Source organism: Felis catus, chromosome B2 (assembly GCF_018350175.1).
Source record: "Felis catus isolate Fca126 chromosome B2, F.catus_Fca126_mat1.0, whole genome shotgun sequence".
Taxonomy (NCBI): Eukaryota; Metazoa; Chordata; class Mammalia; order Carnivora; family Felidae; genus Felis; species Felis catus.
The window spans coordinates 13,873,979-13,883,184 of record NC_058372.1 but is presented as its reverse complement, the minus strand read 5'-3'; the positions used below and the strand labels follow the sequence as shown (position 1 = coordinate 13,883,184).

Here is a 9,206-nt window from a genome sequence, read left to right as displayed (position 1 = left end):
CCACGTCTTGTATTTTCTGTAATCCAATGCTTTGACGTCTGGGGCCTTGTCAACCCCAGAGAGATTGCCCCTCCCAGGGCTAACCGATTCCTGGAGATGGTGAACTGCTGACCTTTCACAAAGCACACCATTCAAATTCAAACCAACCAATCCAGAGCCCACACACGATCAACGTTTTTACTGGTCTGTCATGTTCCGAGCTACTACACCCCATGCCCTCATCACCCCAGGGTCACTTCCCAGACAACTAGGGACAGTCCCTGTGCCTCAGAGCCTCACTGAAATTACTCAAAGTAGCCAAACCTAAGCTCGCTTACGCTGCCTCGCTGATGCTTTCCCTGTGAAACCACAGTGGAGGTTCTTTTTCACTTTTTCCCCCCTTCCTGCCTCCTGACTGATCCTGGCACTTCTTCGGGTCATCCCTCGTGGCATGGCATGCCATGGGGCATGGCATTCCCCCTTGGAATCTGTGAGTGTAATGACAGATCTTTTCAGTCATAAATGTCTCCTGATCTGGTCCCCTTACTCTACCTCAAATTTTTTAGTAATATATGATATTTTAGAGTAATCACCGTGGCCATTTGGGGGAAATACAATCTTCCACTCTCTGCCTTATAATTGATTATGTACGTGCCTTTGCCCTCAACTTGACTGGTGCACACAGAAAACACACCCTCCTTTTATCTCTTTAGCCCCTACGCCCAGTACATAACAAGTACTCAATAAACGTTTTTTGACTAACTGGCTGACTGAATACTTGAGAGCCATACCACAACCTTTGTCCTCCTTATTAGGACCCTTTGTACCTTTTTGCTCTACCGGGACAGCGTCTGTCCATCGGCATTCAGAATGGTCCAGCATTTGACATACCGTCGTAGACAGCCTCTAACAAAACTAGGCTCTCTTGAACCCCTGGTAATAGACTTGTTCATTTTTATTTATTTTTTTATTTTTTAAAATGTTTCTTTATCTTTGAGAGAGCGAGAGTGAGAGACAGAGCTTGAGCAGGGGAAGGCAGAAACACAGAGGCAGAATCCGAAGCAGGTCCCAGGCTCCGAGCTGTCAGCACAGAGCCTGACTCGGGGCTCGAACTCAAGAAAAGGGAGATCGTGACCTGAGCGGAAGTCAGACGCTTAACTGACCGAATCCTCTACCCTTATACCGAGGAGGTTGGGACAGCCCCCAAATCTGCACGTGGCGGGTGTGCAGGCCAGCTTCAGGGCGTTCGTGCCGTGAAGCCTAAAGTTCTCATGAGGTTGTCTACAACAGGTCAGGAGGGCCTGTGGTGGCTTCGTGCGTGCCACATGTGTTCGTGACAGGATCAAGCGCGCTTTCCTTATTGGGGAGCAGAACAATCATTGTGAAAGTGTTAAAGGCACGAGCACCGAGTCAGAAAGCTACATAAAAAAAATGAAGATTTTTGAGTAGCTAAAAAATAAAGAAGAAGAAGAAAAGAAAAAAGACTTTCTGTAAATTCCTTGGACACATTGTGCCACGCTGGCTGCTTGTTCTACCAGCCCTTCCTTCTTTTATTTTATTTGACTTTATTTGACTTTATTTTATTTTATTTTTAAAGAGGAAGAGAGAGGGAGTCTTGAGCAGGCTCCATATTCAGCACGGAGCCCAACGTGGGGCTCGATCCCACAACCAACCCTGGGATCATGACCTGAGCCGAAATCAAGAGTCAGACGCTCAACTGACTGAGCCACCCAGCCGCCCCTCTGCCAGCCCTTCTCCTTCTGCTCCACCTGCTAAGGCACAAGAACCCAACGCTCGTCACCTCTTCTTTGTGGGATTACGTGGGATAGCACAACTCCTCACGGGTTGGACGTGTGGAGACAGAGCGGGGCCTCTGGGGCGACTCTCATCACCCGAAGCCTGCACTGCGTTCAGAGCGCTCACACAAGTTGTAGCACCTGCCGTCAATGCATACAAACAGCTGGGTGTCCCTTATCCAGGCAGGTCAGTCCCGCCTTGTGAAACCAGTTAAGGGGAATCTCCCTAATACTCTAATCTCCAGAGAAACTCTGGAGACTCTCCAAGAAAGGGAGTCATGCCTTCAACTGCCCCCATCTCAGAAAAGTTTAGAAACTACAAAGTTCTGCGCAGACCCCTGGGACGATGCCTGGATTCTCTCTAGCAGCGTTGGCGACTAGAAACAGCAAAAGCAAGGGGATGCTTCTCCCGTCCTTTGGATTTCGAATGCCTTCTCCCATTCCTCCTGTGAGGACAGAGTCCTCCCAAAAGAACCAATACCTTCTTCCTCAAGCCCCAATGGTGTATGAATGGAAGGGCACCTAAGTAAGATTTACAGCCGGGTAGGAGGTCAGGGAAGATTCCCCACACCTCTTCCAACTGAGCGTCCAATGCTGGGATCCATTTGACTATTTTATTTTATTTTATTTTTTAATTTTTTTTAACGTTTATTTATTTTTGAGACAGAGAGAGACAGAGCATGAACAGGGGAAGGTCAGAGAGAGAGGGAGACACAGAATCTGAAACAGGCTGTCAGCACAGAGCCCGACGCAGAGCTCAAACTCACAGACCACGAGATCACGACCTGAGCCGAAGTCGGCCGCTTAACCGACTGAGCCACCCAGGTGCCCCCATTTGACAATTTTTAAAAAATCTAGTCTTATTCCCTAAGAAGAGATGAGGTTGAAAATGCAAATATTTCTTGGGAGAAACAACAAATTGGTGCTTGTTCCAGTAAATAATCCTTTTTTTTGTGAGCAGATCTGGTTAAGGGGTAGGAGAGAAAACGGAGAAGAAACACACGGGTAGGTCCTGAGGGCTGAAGATTGATTCTCTGCCTCCTTCCAGAAGAGGCTTCCAGGAAGGCTTCCTTCCTCTGCCAAGACCTTCTCCAATGATCATAGAGTTTTGAGTAGTTGTCAAAAAAAAAAAAAAAAAATTCTAGTTCTGCACCCCCTAGAGCCCTCTGGTGCCATTCTCCAAGCCCTTCAACTAACCTGGGTCATCTAGGAATATCTCAGCTGCTCTAAGTTCTCCACAGAAAAATGTTTTTAAATGCATAGCATACCAGGGCACCTGGGTGACTCAGTTGGTTAAGTGTCCAAGTCTTGGTTTCAGCTCGGGTCATAATCTTACGTCTGTGGGTTCGAGCCCCTCGTCAGGTTCCATGCCCTCGGTGCAGAGCCTGCTTGGGATTCTCCCTCTCTCCTCTCTTGCTGTCCCTCCCTGTGTGTTCTCTCTCTCTCTCTCTCAAAAATAAGTAAATAAACTTAAAAAAATAAAGCTATTATAGTATAAAATAAAATAAAATAAAATAAAATAAAATAAAATAAAAGCCTAGCATACCTTATAAGGAGTAAGACTTTTCCTGGCCAAATTTCAAATGCTAAATGCAGCCTCATTCACAAGAGCCCAAAGGTGGGGCCAACCCAAGTGAGCGTCAGCAGATGAACGGATACACAAAACGTGGTCTAAACGCACAAAGGATTATTATTCAGCCTTAAAAAGGAATGAACTTCCAGGACAGGATGCTAAATGAAATAAGCCAGACACAAAAGGCCAAATATAATACGATTCCACTTATGTGAGGTTCCTAAAATATGCAAACTCCTAGAGACAGAAAATAGAACAGTGGTTATCAGGGGCAGGGGGGAGGGAGGAACCAGGAGCCACTGTTTATGGGTACGGAGCATCTGTTTGGGAAGGTGAAAAAGTTTTGGAAAGGGACAGAGGTGATGGCTGCACAATAGTGAATGTATTAAATACCATAACCTAAATGTGGCTAAAGTGGTAAATTTTATGGTATGTATGTTCTACCACAACAACAACAACAACATTTTCTTAATTTGTTTTTCTAGCGTTTTTATTCATTTTTGAGAAACGGAGAGAAACGGAGCATGAGTGGGGGAGGGGCAGAGAGAGAGAGACAGATAGACTCTGAAGCAGGCTCCAGGCTCTGAGCTGTCAGCACACAAACTCAAGTTCTAGAACTCAGGCCAGAGTTCAACACCCTCCCCATCTGGGTCCAACCTTCCAAGCTCTCTCTCAATACCCACCTCCCCCCACCTGGCCTCTTCCCCATCCTCCAAACACCCCTTGGGCTCCCTCCCTGCTGGGTGTCCTGCCCACCCCACCGTCCAGCGCGAGCCCCCGCTCCTCCGCGGTCCCCCCTCGAGCCGTCCATAGTGACACGGTGCTTTCTGAACGGCATCCTTTGTCTACATCGTTCCCTTTATTGCTTGGTGATACAACAGATCTACTGGGGGTGGTAATTAGATTCTGAAGATTAAGGCTCTAAGGAACTTTAGGAGATTGTTTCAACTCCCTTAATTTGTAGTGAGGACCCCGACCCTGAGCGATTACTTGCCCAAGGTCCCAGCACTCATTAGCGACAGAGGAGGGAGTACAATCCACGTCCTGCCACCGGCTCCCTTCTCTTCTCCATGGCCCTAGGTTGTCACTATTGTCCCCAACAGGGTTTCAAGCTCTGCCGGGGCAGGCAAGGGCCACACACCCCCCCTCCCCCCCCCCCCCCGTCAGCTGTGTCCTCACCAACCCCAGAGCGGTTTTTAGTAAGTCCACGCTGAGACCATAAAGGTGTTTCTAGACGATGCCGCCGGGGCCTCAAATTTCTCTTAGCAGTTTCTTTTTTTTTTTTTTTTTCAACGTTTATTTATTTTGGGGACAGAGAGAGACAGAGCATGAACGGGGGAGGGTCAGAGAGAGAGGGAGACACAGAATCGGAAACAGGCTCCAGGCTCTGAGCCATCAGCCCAGAGCCTGACGCGGGGCTAGAACTCCCGGACCGCGAGATCTTGACCTGGCTGAAGTCGGACGCTTAACCGACTGCGCCACGCAGGCGCCCCAACTCTTAGCAGTTTCTTAAGGACCAATGTTTCTCCCTCTTCCACTTCCGAATCTCTTCCTTGCGAGTTTTCTAAGAGGGAATTAGGCAAACCAAAACAAAAGCAGTTGGATAATAGTTTTGCAGAACCTCAGCCAATTTTTGCAACCCCAGAAACATGTTCCGTTTACTGCTTGGCCCTAGATGTGGACCCAGCGTAAACTGAACCAGACTCACTAGCTCTAATTTCATCTCAACTCTGCAGACAGATAGTAACCTGGGTCGGTGCAGTTCATCTGTTTCCCGGACCGTGAATTCACTGGCGGTGCTGTCTCGGCTGCGTGGGCATTCTTTCAGTTCCAAGGCACCCAGGCTGCTTCCTCCTCCGCAGAGCTCTTAAAAAGAAAAAAGAAAACACAGCTTCGCCTCACCCTCTGCAGAGACAGAACCCCTCCCGGAGAGCCAGGCAGCATCCACCGGGAGGGGTGACTCTGCAGACGTCGTCGCCTTACCTGGGGCAGAGCACGGCTCCCCTCCCGGCAGATCAGCGCATCTCTCTGGGAAGCCATTCGTCCCTCCAGCCTAATGGATTCCATCAGGAGCAGGATGTGGCTTTTGCCAGCACAAACCCTAAACCCCCGGAGGTGACGGGGGCCTCCTGCCGGCCCATCGGCACCGGGGTTTGCTGGTGAGGACGACAGGAAGGAAAACTGGGGAAAGTTCGGAAAGCCGAGTAACTTTTGAGAGGTCCGATGGGGGAGGAAGGCCCAGGTCCGTAATCACAGGAGCCTCGTGCAAAATCTAATTACAGCTTGGGCGGAAACGGAGGCCAGAAACAAGTGTCATTCATCAACTGAAAACACCAACTAAGGTAAACACTGCCACAAACTCAGGGGGGGAAAAAAAAAAAAAGAAGGTGGGGAGGAAGGAAAGAGGGGTGATCACTCTGGATATCAAGCAAATCAAATTACCCTGAAGGCCCGGCCAGACACATGCATTAATCATCGGTTATCCCAGCTGCACACCTGTACGGGGAGGAGGAGCTGACGTGCTCCAAATGGCTCGGGCAGACGAGTGGGCTTCCCCCCCCACCCCCCCCCGGGCTGGACGGGAGGGACAGGGGCGCAGGCCCAGGGGGGCCCAGCCCAGAAGTGGCCACGTGGCAACCCCCAGCTCTCCCTGGGAGCCAGTTGCAAGGAAGAGGAGAATTCGAGGCAGGGGGGGGGGGGGGGGGGGGGGGGGGGGTTGCAATCCCCAGCTCTCCAGCCAAGTGACTTTCTTCTGGAGCCCGCGTAGCTGCTGAGCGCCACGTTAGGCAGCTTTCCCTGGAAGAGCGCAGGCTTTGGGGGGAAGCAAAGGCAAGTCCAAGGACTAGTGGGCCAGAAGCCTCCAAATCGTCCGTGTGGCTGGTTTTCTTCTCTCGTGCAGTTGAGAGTGCAGGGGCGTGGCAAGAGAGATGGGGAGGGGTGTGGGCTGGAGACAAAGCGGGCCCCTGACTGTGTTTCCCAGGGTGGGGGGGGGGCCCTCGGGCTCTGCAGCCCACGAGGTCCCCACCCCGGGGCTAGTCACGAGCACCAGAGGGGGCTGAAAAGCAGCTCAGCCATCGGGGCTGGGAGCTGTTTGCCCTTGATGAGAAATTTCAAGTGGGAGCCTATGTGTGTGGGCTCAAGTGGGAGCCTCAAGTGTGCCCATGTGGACGAGAGAGGGCATTTAGAGGGAACAAATGATTTATTAGCGGGGCCTCCACAAAGTCTCCTTCGGAAAGGGAGGGAGCGTCCTCCCACCGCCCCCCTTATCATTAAAACATTACAGGGGTGGAATCCATTTGGCCTCCTAAGCCGGCCTGTGAGGGAGTCACAGCTGATCAGGCAGCCAGCTGAGCTCCCCCAGCCTTTCTCTGAGTGCAACAATATGTATAAACTGGCAAAATGGACCGCGGACCACTTTGATGTTGAACAAAGAGGAAAAACTCCAAAACAGCGTAAAAAAACCTATTCCTGCTTAACTCTTCTGTGTCCTTTCTGCAGCGCAAATTAAAGACGCGAGGCAGCTGGACAGTGCCCCAGGGAGAGCTAAATAATGAAGGATGGCCATGGCAGGCTCTTAGGCCCAGGTATTCCCTACCAAGAGAGAAAGGCCAGTCTGGGCCTCTGAATTACTTGCTCTGATTATATAAGGGACGGTCTTGTGAGCGGTTGCTGGGGCCTGAAGCTGTAGGATGGGACCCACGATCGCCCTCTCATTTAACCCTTGCAACACCTCCGTGAGATCCAGACTGTTTCCCCCTTCGGAAGACGGAGGAACAGAGTGGTGAAGGGACACGCCTAGCCCGTCCCGGCCTATCCAGGCTTCCAAACTCAGGACTCGAAGGTTCCCAACCCGTCCAGGGAACGCAAAGCTCAGGTTCTTTCCCGTTTTCACGAGTGAGTTCCCTCTTCTCTGGAATGAGATGTTCCACATAAGTAAACTTCCCATATCTAAAACTCATCTCTTTAGGGGCGCCTGGGTGGCGCAGTCGGTTAAGCGTCCGACTTCAGCCAGGTCACGATCTCGCGGTCCGTGAGTTCGAGCCCCGCGTCAGGCTCTGGGCTGATGGCTCAGAGCCTGGAGCCTGTTTGCAATTCTGTGTCTCCCTCTCTCTCTGCCCCTCCCCCGTTCATGCTCTGTCTCTCTCTGTCCCAAAAAATAAATAAACGTTGAAAAAAAAAATTAAAAAAAAAATAATAAAATAAATAAATAAATAAATAAATAAAACTTATCTCTTTAAAGCCGAATCTTTTTACATTTTTAATTAATTTGGAATCGAATTTTTCTCAAATATATTGCACGCTTCCATGGCTTACAAAAGAGAAAATTCCGAGGAAATGTCCTTCCTTGGGACGGGCAAGAATTCCAGCCTACAGGTCCTCAGAGATACCCAGGAAGGGGCAGGCGATGTGAGCCAAGTTGGCAACTTCCTGCCGACGTGGGGAAGAGGGACCCACTCCAGGGACAGCAAGCCAGAGGTGGGGCAGAGGGTTGAGAAAGATTTTCTTCTTCTTCTTCTTCTTTTTTTTTTTTTAATGTTTTTATTTATTTTTGAGACAGAGAGAGACAGCGCATGAGCAGGGGAGGGGCAGAGAGAGAGGGAGACACGGAATCCGAAGCAGGCTCCAGGCTCCGAGCCGTCAGCCCAGAGCCCGACGCGGGGCTCGAACTCACGGACCGCGAGATCGTGACCTGAGCCGAAGTCGGTCGCTTCACCGACTGAGCCACCCATGTGCCCTGAGAAAGATTTTCAACCACCATTTGGAAGTGGAGCGAGAAAAACAGTCATGGATCAAACAGTAAGAAGCTTGTGAGATTCTGGCATCATTTCCTCCTTGGTAATAACTGGTAAAAAAAAAAAAAATTAAAAAAAAATAACCTCTAAAACAAAACAAAATACATTTTTGAAAAATAAAAATGTGTGTGAACCAAAATGTTAACAGTGGTGATGCGCGGGTGATGTTACTAACCTTCTTCTCCTTCCTTCTCACACCGGGGCTCCGCTTTAACTCAGACCAGAGAGGTCAACTCTCAAGCTATGAAGACAAGACATCATCTGGCCTCCTGAGCCACGTCACGTTTTGCAATAAAATGTCAGCAGCGTCCGCATTATTGTGTTGCATCCGAATTGTGTGCCCACACGCCCGAAAAATGGGGAGACTTTGGTGTCAGAAAGGACTCACTTGGAATCCTAGCCTTTCCACATACTTAGCAGTCACTTGGGGCACTTTATCTCCCAGCCTCGGTTTCTCTAACGTAGGACTACCAATGGCTACTTCACAAGGCTTTGGTGAGACTCCATAATTCTCCCTTGCCATTTATGGAATGAACACAATGAGCAGATACATTCATGGGAGCAACCTATTTTGCCTATGTTTACAAATACGACACTCCCAGGGGCGCCTGGGTGGCTCAGTCGGTTAAGTGTCTGACTTTGGTCCAGGTCACGATCTCACAGTTCATGGGTTCAAGCCCCGCGTTGGGCTCTGTGCTGACAGCTCAGAGCCTGGAGCCTGCTTCCGACTCTGTGTTTCCTGCTCTCTCTGCCCCTCCCCCTCTCACACTCAGTCTCTCTCTTTCTGTCAAGAATAAACAAACATTAAAACACACACACACACAAATTCGACAGTTCCACCCTCCACACTGTCAAGTTAGACCTTATTGAATCATTAGTTGTTAAGCCACAAAATTTATGGTGACTTAGGTCTGTTCTGGACACTTCTTCACAGACTATGGCGATGACCAAAGTGCCAAAAGAAATTCGCCGTAAGATCGGTGGCACAGCACGAGACCATCTTAGAATAAAGCTTCCACGAAGAGAATGATGTGGGTTGCACGTCCAATTAAATAATGGACTTAG

General features: G+C 49.7%; 2 long non-coding RNA genes and 1 pseudogene across 2 annotated transcripts; 2 read left to right on the top strand and 1 right to left on the bottom strand.

Annotated features, from left to right (window-relative positions):
• The first annotated feature begins 849 nt into the window (after positions 1–849).
• LOC123385631 lies at positions 850–1,405 on the top strand (annotated as a pseudogene).
• A 3,172-nt stretch (positions 1,406–4,577) lies between these two features.
• Positions 4,578–5,920, bottom strand: LOC109500129. The gene is made up of 3 exons (XR_002157761.3): positions 5,332–5,920; positions 5,097–5,214; positions 4,578–4,912 (listed from the first exon to the last, which is right to left on the bottom strand). It is a non-coding gene; the product is annotated as an uncharacterized LOC109500129 (long non-coding RNA).
• Positions 5,921–7,971: 2,051 nt separating this feature from the next.
• Positions 7,972–8,455, top strand: LOC123385685. Its single transcript, XR_006598645.1, has 2 exons — positions 7,972–8,145; positions 8,361–8,455. It is a non-coding gene; the product is annotated as an uncharacterized LOC123385685 (long non-coding RNA).
• The last annotated feature ends 751 nt before the right edge of the window (positions 8,456–9,206 follow it).